At 37.3% G+C, this 6,814-nt stretch overlaps 1 long non-coding RNA gene across 1 annotated transcript; it reads left to right on the forward strand.

The window, feature by feature from the left end:
- Positions 1 to 896: 896 nt before the first annotated feature.
- Positions 897 to 4,580, forward strand: LOC145684670 (uncharacterized). Its single transcript, XR_014131356.1, has 2 exons — positions 897 to 1,028; positions 4,290 to 4,580. It is a non-coding gene; the product is annotated as an uncharacterized LOC145684670 (long non-coding RNA).
- The last annotated feature ends 2,234 nt before the right edge of the window (positions 4,581 to 6,814 follow it).

The raw sequence follows: 6,814 nt of genomic DNA on the forward strand, positions 1-6,814 counted from the left end.
GGAGGGTGCAAATTAAGATTTCCAAGTGAAAAAAACAGTAAAAATTACAGGTCCAAAAGGTCCCGTTGAAACTCTCACAGCCCTGGTAAAACTATAGAACTCCTCTAGTTCTACCGTGAAGGAAATGCATGAAATACCTTATTTTCAAAATGTAGGTTCCTTCCCACTGCCATCAGATTTAAAAATTAGGGTTCAGTTTACCGTACGGTCTACTAAATAGAAAATTTGGTAGAACTTTAATTACACTTGCATATGTAAACAGGTAGGAATTCATCCGGACATGAGTGCAGATTTTGTTTACCCATGAAAATGTTGTCAGAAAAGAATGATTTTCATATTACTGGATTGGCCTTGAAAAGTGCAAATGTCCGGAATACAGACATGCATATCGGGCTAACAATATACAAGTTAATGGTTTTTCGTCAGCAGGCAACAGTGTCCAGATGACAAACATTACTTTTCAACACACGTTATGTATACATCAGTGGATGCATTGTGAAGTGGGTTTCCTCGTAGCTTGATACTTAGAGTGCTTGCCTTCAGTGCGCGTGGTCGCGGGTTGGATTCCCGCTGGGAGCTCACCGTAAATGGAGTGTTTCGGAACCCACTTTATACTGTAGGTTCACATCTGGTATGGCCCTCGCTGCAAAAATGGGACGTTAAAAACATACCAATTTTAATTTAATTGTAAAGCGTAATTGCGTATCACAATTGCGCAGGGTTTGAGAAGACCTGTTTTTTTTAAATAAAAGCCAACCCACCTGGGCCCATATGGTTTTTTTCGGATTTTATTGTTTTTTTTTATTCGGGTTTAATTCGTAGACCGCGGTAACAGCATGTGTATCACTTTAAATTCAGGTGTCAGAACGCTTTTTTTTTTCTTTTTACAGGTTCTCGCTGTAACACTGTTGCTTCAAGCTCCACTCGCGTCAACAGTCATGGTCAGAATACTCCAAGTTGCGAAGGTGATACAACATCGAGTGTTAAAAGCAGGCACACATCCGGTGCAGTTTCACCAGGAGAATCAGGTATGAAAGGTTATCTATTTTTGTGTTCATAGCACTTTTAATAAATGTTAACTACCTTCCGATATTGTGTTCTTTCAATTTTAATTAACAGAGCTCAAAATTTCCTCTAAGTTGATCATCACAATTGCGCTACTTCTACCGGAGCTTCTAATTTATTTAGAATTCCATATTTGCGATTTGGTGAGTGATTATACAGTTTTTCTTTTTAATAATGAGCATATTCAGTTTGCAATTATCCTTCTTCTCATCTAGTGCGTACCATACATGCACGAAGCACCGAAGTTTTCGCCTAAGGTGCCACTGAACGTATTACTCATAAAATAACTAGTGATTGCATTTAAAAAAAAACTTTCGGCTCTTTGACATGGTCATCGTCGGTTATCTGTTTAAGAAAGATACATAGGAAAAGCGTTAATGAATTGTTAAAACACGCTGGGGAGGAAAAATTAAGAAGAGATTTAATCCACTTGAAATCACCACAGTATAAAATTCTTAATTCTCTTCGTAATTTGTATTCCTTCAGCGTGTTTTTAAACGTACAAACTCGTTTTACTTATATATCCGTTTTCAACAGATCATGACAATGTTAAACAGCTGAAATTGCTTTTGTTTAGTTTTTACATTGCTATTAGTAGTTACCTTTATATTTTTATTTAATACGTAGTACGTTCAATGATACCGTAAGCGGAAACTCCGGTGCTTCGTGCATGTATTGCAGACACTAGATGAAAAACTTTTTATTTTATTTTATTTTTTGTCTTTTTTTTAAACATTGAGGTGAGTAGTGATTAGTATATTATCACCCGCTCTGAGTTGGAGTGTTAGTATTGTTTTCAAATTGTAACATTTTTTTTTCAGTAGCACGCGCGTAAATACAATTTATTTTCTATCACTTTTAGCCAATTGCATTTCTGGTGTTACTTTGTCTGATAAGGAGGGTGTCCGAAGTGTGAATCTCAGATTTCAAAAATGTTTGTGCAGATCGTTAGGGAGGCTCATAGAATAAAGATCGGCACAACAAATTTCGGCGGAACCCCATATTTGGGTGGGGCAGTGCCCCTTTTCGATTTTCGGCTTTCGTAGTAAAAATCGGCCTTTTGATTTGAAAATTGACTTATTGTTGTCGACAATCGTTATCATTCGTGTTCATTTGCGTAAAGATACTTCAATTGTGGGTCGAGGATCACTGTGTGTGGGGGGGTCCCCAGTGGAGGATCTAGAAGGTGAAAACTGGGGGAGGCCTACCCCAGGCTATGATACTATATCATGAGTTTACTATAAACTTTCAAGAAGATATAAATAATAGCTTCAATTATTTTTGTCACTAAAAAATCTGGGGCTTCACCCGGCCCCGGGCTAGATCCGCCACATGGGCCCCCCTCACAAGTGAGATACATGTTGCTCCTTCATTTTGACTAGCTGAATTCAAACATGTCATTAAAAGTTTTTTGAGGAGCACATGTGCGGCACAGGTTGCTACCTAGTTTCTGGGACACCGAATCACAAGTTGAAAGACAACTGAAGGGCTGAAGTTTGGCAGAATTCGTGCTTACTTTATGTATTGTATGTTTTACAGAAATGAAACTGTTCGAAAAAGTGTTCCGCGGAAAGACTTTTGCAGCACCAACTACATTTCAGGAGTGTTATATCTTCGCACTCATCACATATGATAGTGTCGTTTAAGGAAAATGAGAAACTCACAGGATTAACAAATTCTGGCGGCCTCGCATCTACATATCCGGATTTATTCCGACTATATTTGAACACATCATGGTAATTTGGCGATGATAGTTGTTCATAAACTAGCGATTGCAATTTTATAATGTTGTTATGTTGTGAAGTTGTATATCAATTTGGTTTAAAATTACGAGATCTCTCATTTTCCGTACATAATTCTTCCATATTCTAAAGCCACAAATATCCAGTGGTTGTACAGCCCAAGTTGCTCCCGGTGGAATCTGTTTACATAGCATTTTTTCGTCCGGAATGTGTTGCTGCGTTTCTTTCTCGTTAAAAGATGATCATGAATCTACGAGCAAGATACTTTTGTCTCCTATGTTAGGAACTAAAACGTCACGGATCCACTCCTGCAAATGCATCTTACTCATCTTTCCAGATATTGATGCAGAAGCCTTAACATTTGGGGGCTGGAATAAAGTTTTTTTAACCTGTGCTCCAAATTTTCCTGTCGGTTCTGCGAATACAATATATAATGGCCCAACAAATTTTCCATTTGCAGACATAAGGGGTATTATTGTATAGTTATGAGATAAGGCATTTTTGGATTGTGCAGAAGCTTCTACTGTTTTCCGACCTTGTATGCCTAACATACGATTATAGTGCAGTTCCATTGCAAAAACACTTTGATTGGAATTGTAAGTATTGTCTATATCGAATTCCGGTAACGTATCCCTGACTTCTAGCTGGAAAGATATGGCCGACGTTTCTATTTGTTCTGAAGTGTCAACGTCTGTTCGCGACACGAATTTTGTTATTTCTCGCTACACAATATTATGTTTCCGTTTAAAACGTGTGCATCAACTTTTGGGACCCTTAAAGTTTTCAAGATTAATTTCTTTCGCTTTTTCAGTTGCCCATTTCCTAACATCCATGTCATATACAGGCATGAAATCTCTTTTGGCTTCAATCCATACAGTAAGCACTGATTCTGCTGAAAACCTATTTCAAGCCCTTCAGTTCTCTTTCAACTTGTGATTCAGCATCCCAGAAACTAGGTAGAGACCTGTGCCGCACATAGGCTCCACAAAGAACTTTTAATGACATATTTGAATTCAGCTCGTCAAAATGAAGCGGGAACATGTATCACATTTGTGAGGCGGACCCAACACTCACATAGGGATCCCTGACCCACAATTGTAGTATCTTTACGCAAATGAACACGAATGATAACGATTGTCGACAACAATAAGTCAATTTTCAAATCAAAAGGCCGATTTTTACTACGAAAGCCTACAATCGAAAAGGGGCACTGCCCCACCTAAATATGTGGTTCCGCCGAAATTTGTTGTGCTGATCTTTATTCTATGAACCCCCCTAACGATCTGCACAAACATTTTTGAAATCTGAGATTTACACTTCGGACACCCTCCTTGTGAGAAGCTCACTGGAAAGAGAATGAAAATAAAATTAATACTAGAAAGTGATCATCTTTTACTGTTAGTTAGTCAATACTAATATTTTACAGTGCGCCATTTTTGCTCCACTTTTGTACTTCTAAATCAAATTATCTGCATCTTCCAGATGTTGTCGCCGCAAAGTTCCCAGGATATAATGTCACAACACACCGAATTATACACATTATCCAAAGATGGTTAAAAGGTGCGGTGGACAGGAACGGAGGAAAGGAAAGAAGACGTCAGGTATACTTGAGCAGTATATTTTCTAACTCTTTAGGCTGTAAAACATGCATAGCTCAGAGCAGTAAAATTAGTTACTGGCCTAGTATTTTTAAAACTAGTAACATTTGTCCTATTTTATTCACCGTTTGGCTCTAAGCCTAAAGTTCTTGTTCACGCTGCATTGCATTTAAGCTTACCGTTCAAATATTTGTATATAGGAAAAGAATACTTACGAATATACACACGAAGATATTGGAGCAAGTTTTCAGTGTAAGAAACCAGAATCATGCGGACGAAAACCCGTAGGACTTAGAGCCTCAGTTGAAAATTTCCTTCTACTCTCACCGGGAGTGAAAAACAGGTCGCCAGATTGGCAGTAGGTCACTTTACCGACTAGATTACATGTCAGCCCAAGGTCAGAAAACAGAGATTATAAATTATTTTATTAATATTTTTTTAAAATAAAGAAGCCATTTTTTGGGAAGAATTTAAATGTTGGAAACTTTATTTTTTCCTTTGCAAATTTACTGGCTTATTATGTCAATCTTTTTTTTTTCAAAAACTGTGCTATTCAAAGGAAAAAAAGCAGCTTTTGGCACAAGGCCGCAAAGGACGTAGATTTCCTTGAAGCATGTATTTTATTGATGCGCGACGTATTGCACGGACTTCTCTTGATAGATTGAAATATACAAATACTGAAAAATAACCTTCTTCCCTCCCGAGTGGAGCCACCTGCGTGGCGGTGTGGTTAGACGCGTTCGGCTGCTGTCCGCACGGTTGTGAGGGTAGTGGGTACGATTCCCGCCTTCGGCTTGGGTGTTGTTGTCCAGTGTCGTGGTTGTTCTTGTGGAATGTATTAACCGGAAAACGATAATCAGAAATTAGTATATGTGGTATGAATGTGTAACAAAGATCGACGTGAATGGTTAAAAAAAAGTGTGGTCTAAGGCATAGGTTCAGTAATGCAAGGGTCCCTAGTTCGATCATCGTTCACGGGAAGATAGCTTTTTCTTTCTTTTTTATTTTGCTTCTTTGAACGGCCGCCACTTTGAAATTTTCTAACGGCTCGTTCTGATTTTCACACACATCTAGTGTATTGTTAATCTCAACATTTTGGTCAAATATGGAGCAGATCGGTTCATAATTGTAAAAATTATGAACTCTTTGAAAGTTCAAATGGCCGCCGTTTTTAAATGTTTCATCCGATCATTCTGGTTAACGAACTCATTCGAGCTATTAATACGACCAATTTTTGTACCAAGTTTGGTTTCAATACGTGAAAAATTACGGCAGCTAGAGCGTGCACAAGAAACGATATATATATATATATATATATATATATATATATATATATATATATATATATTTGAACTGAGGGAGGGCAGGTAGTCATGATCGACAAAATATGTAGAAATTTTCCGAAAGTGCCAACATGATAGTCTCTGTAATAGGCAATTTTTAAAGAAAACTACCTAAAAAGCTGGGGGAGGGGAGGATAGTAAAAGTAAAACTTTCCCTAGTACAAAGTAAGAAATTCTTCAAATATCTTTGTTCATGTGTCTCAGACTTTCTAGAACATGCTTAAGGAAGCTCATGTGCACAATTTCTCCTAGTGTGTACTAAGAAAAGTTTTTTTTTTCATCTTCATGAAAAGTTTCGTTTTTGGGCAATGGCTATTATTATTATTATTATTATTATTATTATTATTATTATTATTATTATTATTATTATTATTATTTTAATGCTACGTCCTGGGTAAGGAGTTACGTAAAGGACTAAAATATGATGCTGATGATGATACCGAAAGGTAGCTACATTTTCTTTGCGAGCATATTCGTAAAAGCTATTTCCCTTATTTGATTTACCAATTTGCCTTTAGACACCTTTCGTTGTTCTGTATGTACATATAAGGAATTTTAAAAACAGTTTAAAATTTTCCTGTCGTAATAATTGTCCAGAGTAAGCTCAAAAAACAAAGAAGTTTGTGTTAGCTGAGTCAACGAGACAGATGCACAGGTTTGTATCCGCTTTTCACAGAATACCTTCTAATTTTTCAATACCGTAGGGACAGTCTGAATTCTGGTTAGCCCTCTGTAGTTCAATGTATTGTTGATGTTCGTCACCAATCATGCAGGATGTAGAAGATAGATATATTAACTCTGTATCTGTCATCACTATTTATATGTACTGGGATATTTTCCTAAGAATAACAAGACCCTTCATCTAATTTTAATTCGATTTATAATAATAATAAATCACAGCCATATTCGATCCACTACTGGGTGAGGCCTCTTCCCAGAGGGAGGAATTGGTCTACTGCTCCCACGTTCACCAGACGGGTTGGGAGAGGAGAGCCGAAGCTTTCACTGTGAGCATTTATATTTCCTTTACAGAAAAAATCCTATTGAATGCAGATGCCTAAGAGTG

The sequence above is a fragment of the Thermobia domestica genome, chromosome 5 (assembly GCF_964235325.1).
Source record: "Thermobia domestica chromosome 5, izTheDome1.hap1.1, whole genome shotgun sequence".
NCBI lineage: Eukaryota > Metazoa > Arthropoda > Insecta > Zygentoma > Lepismatidae > Thermobia > Thermobia domestica.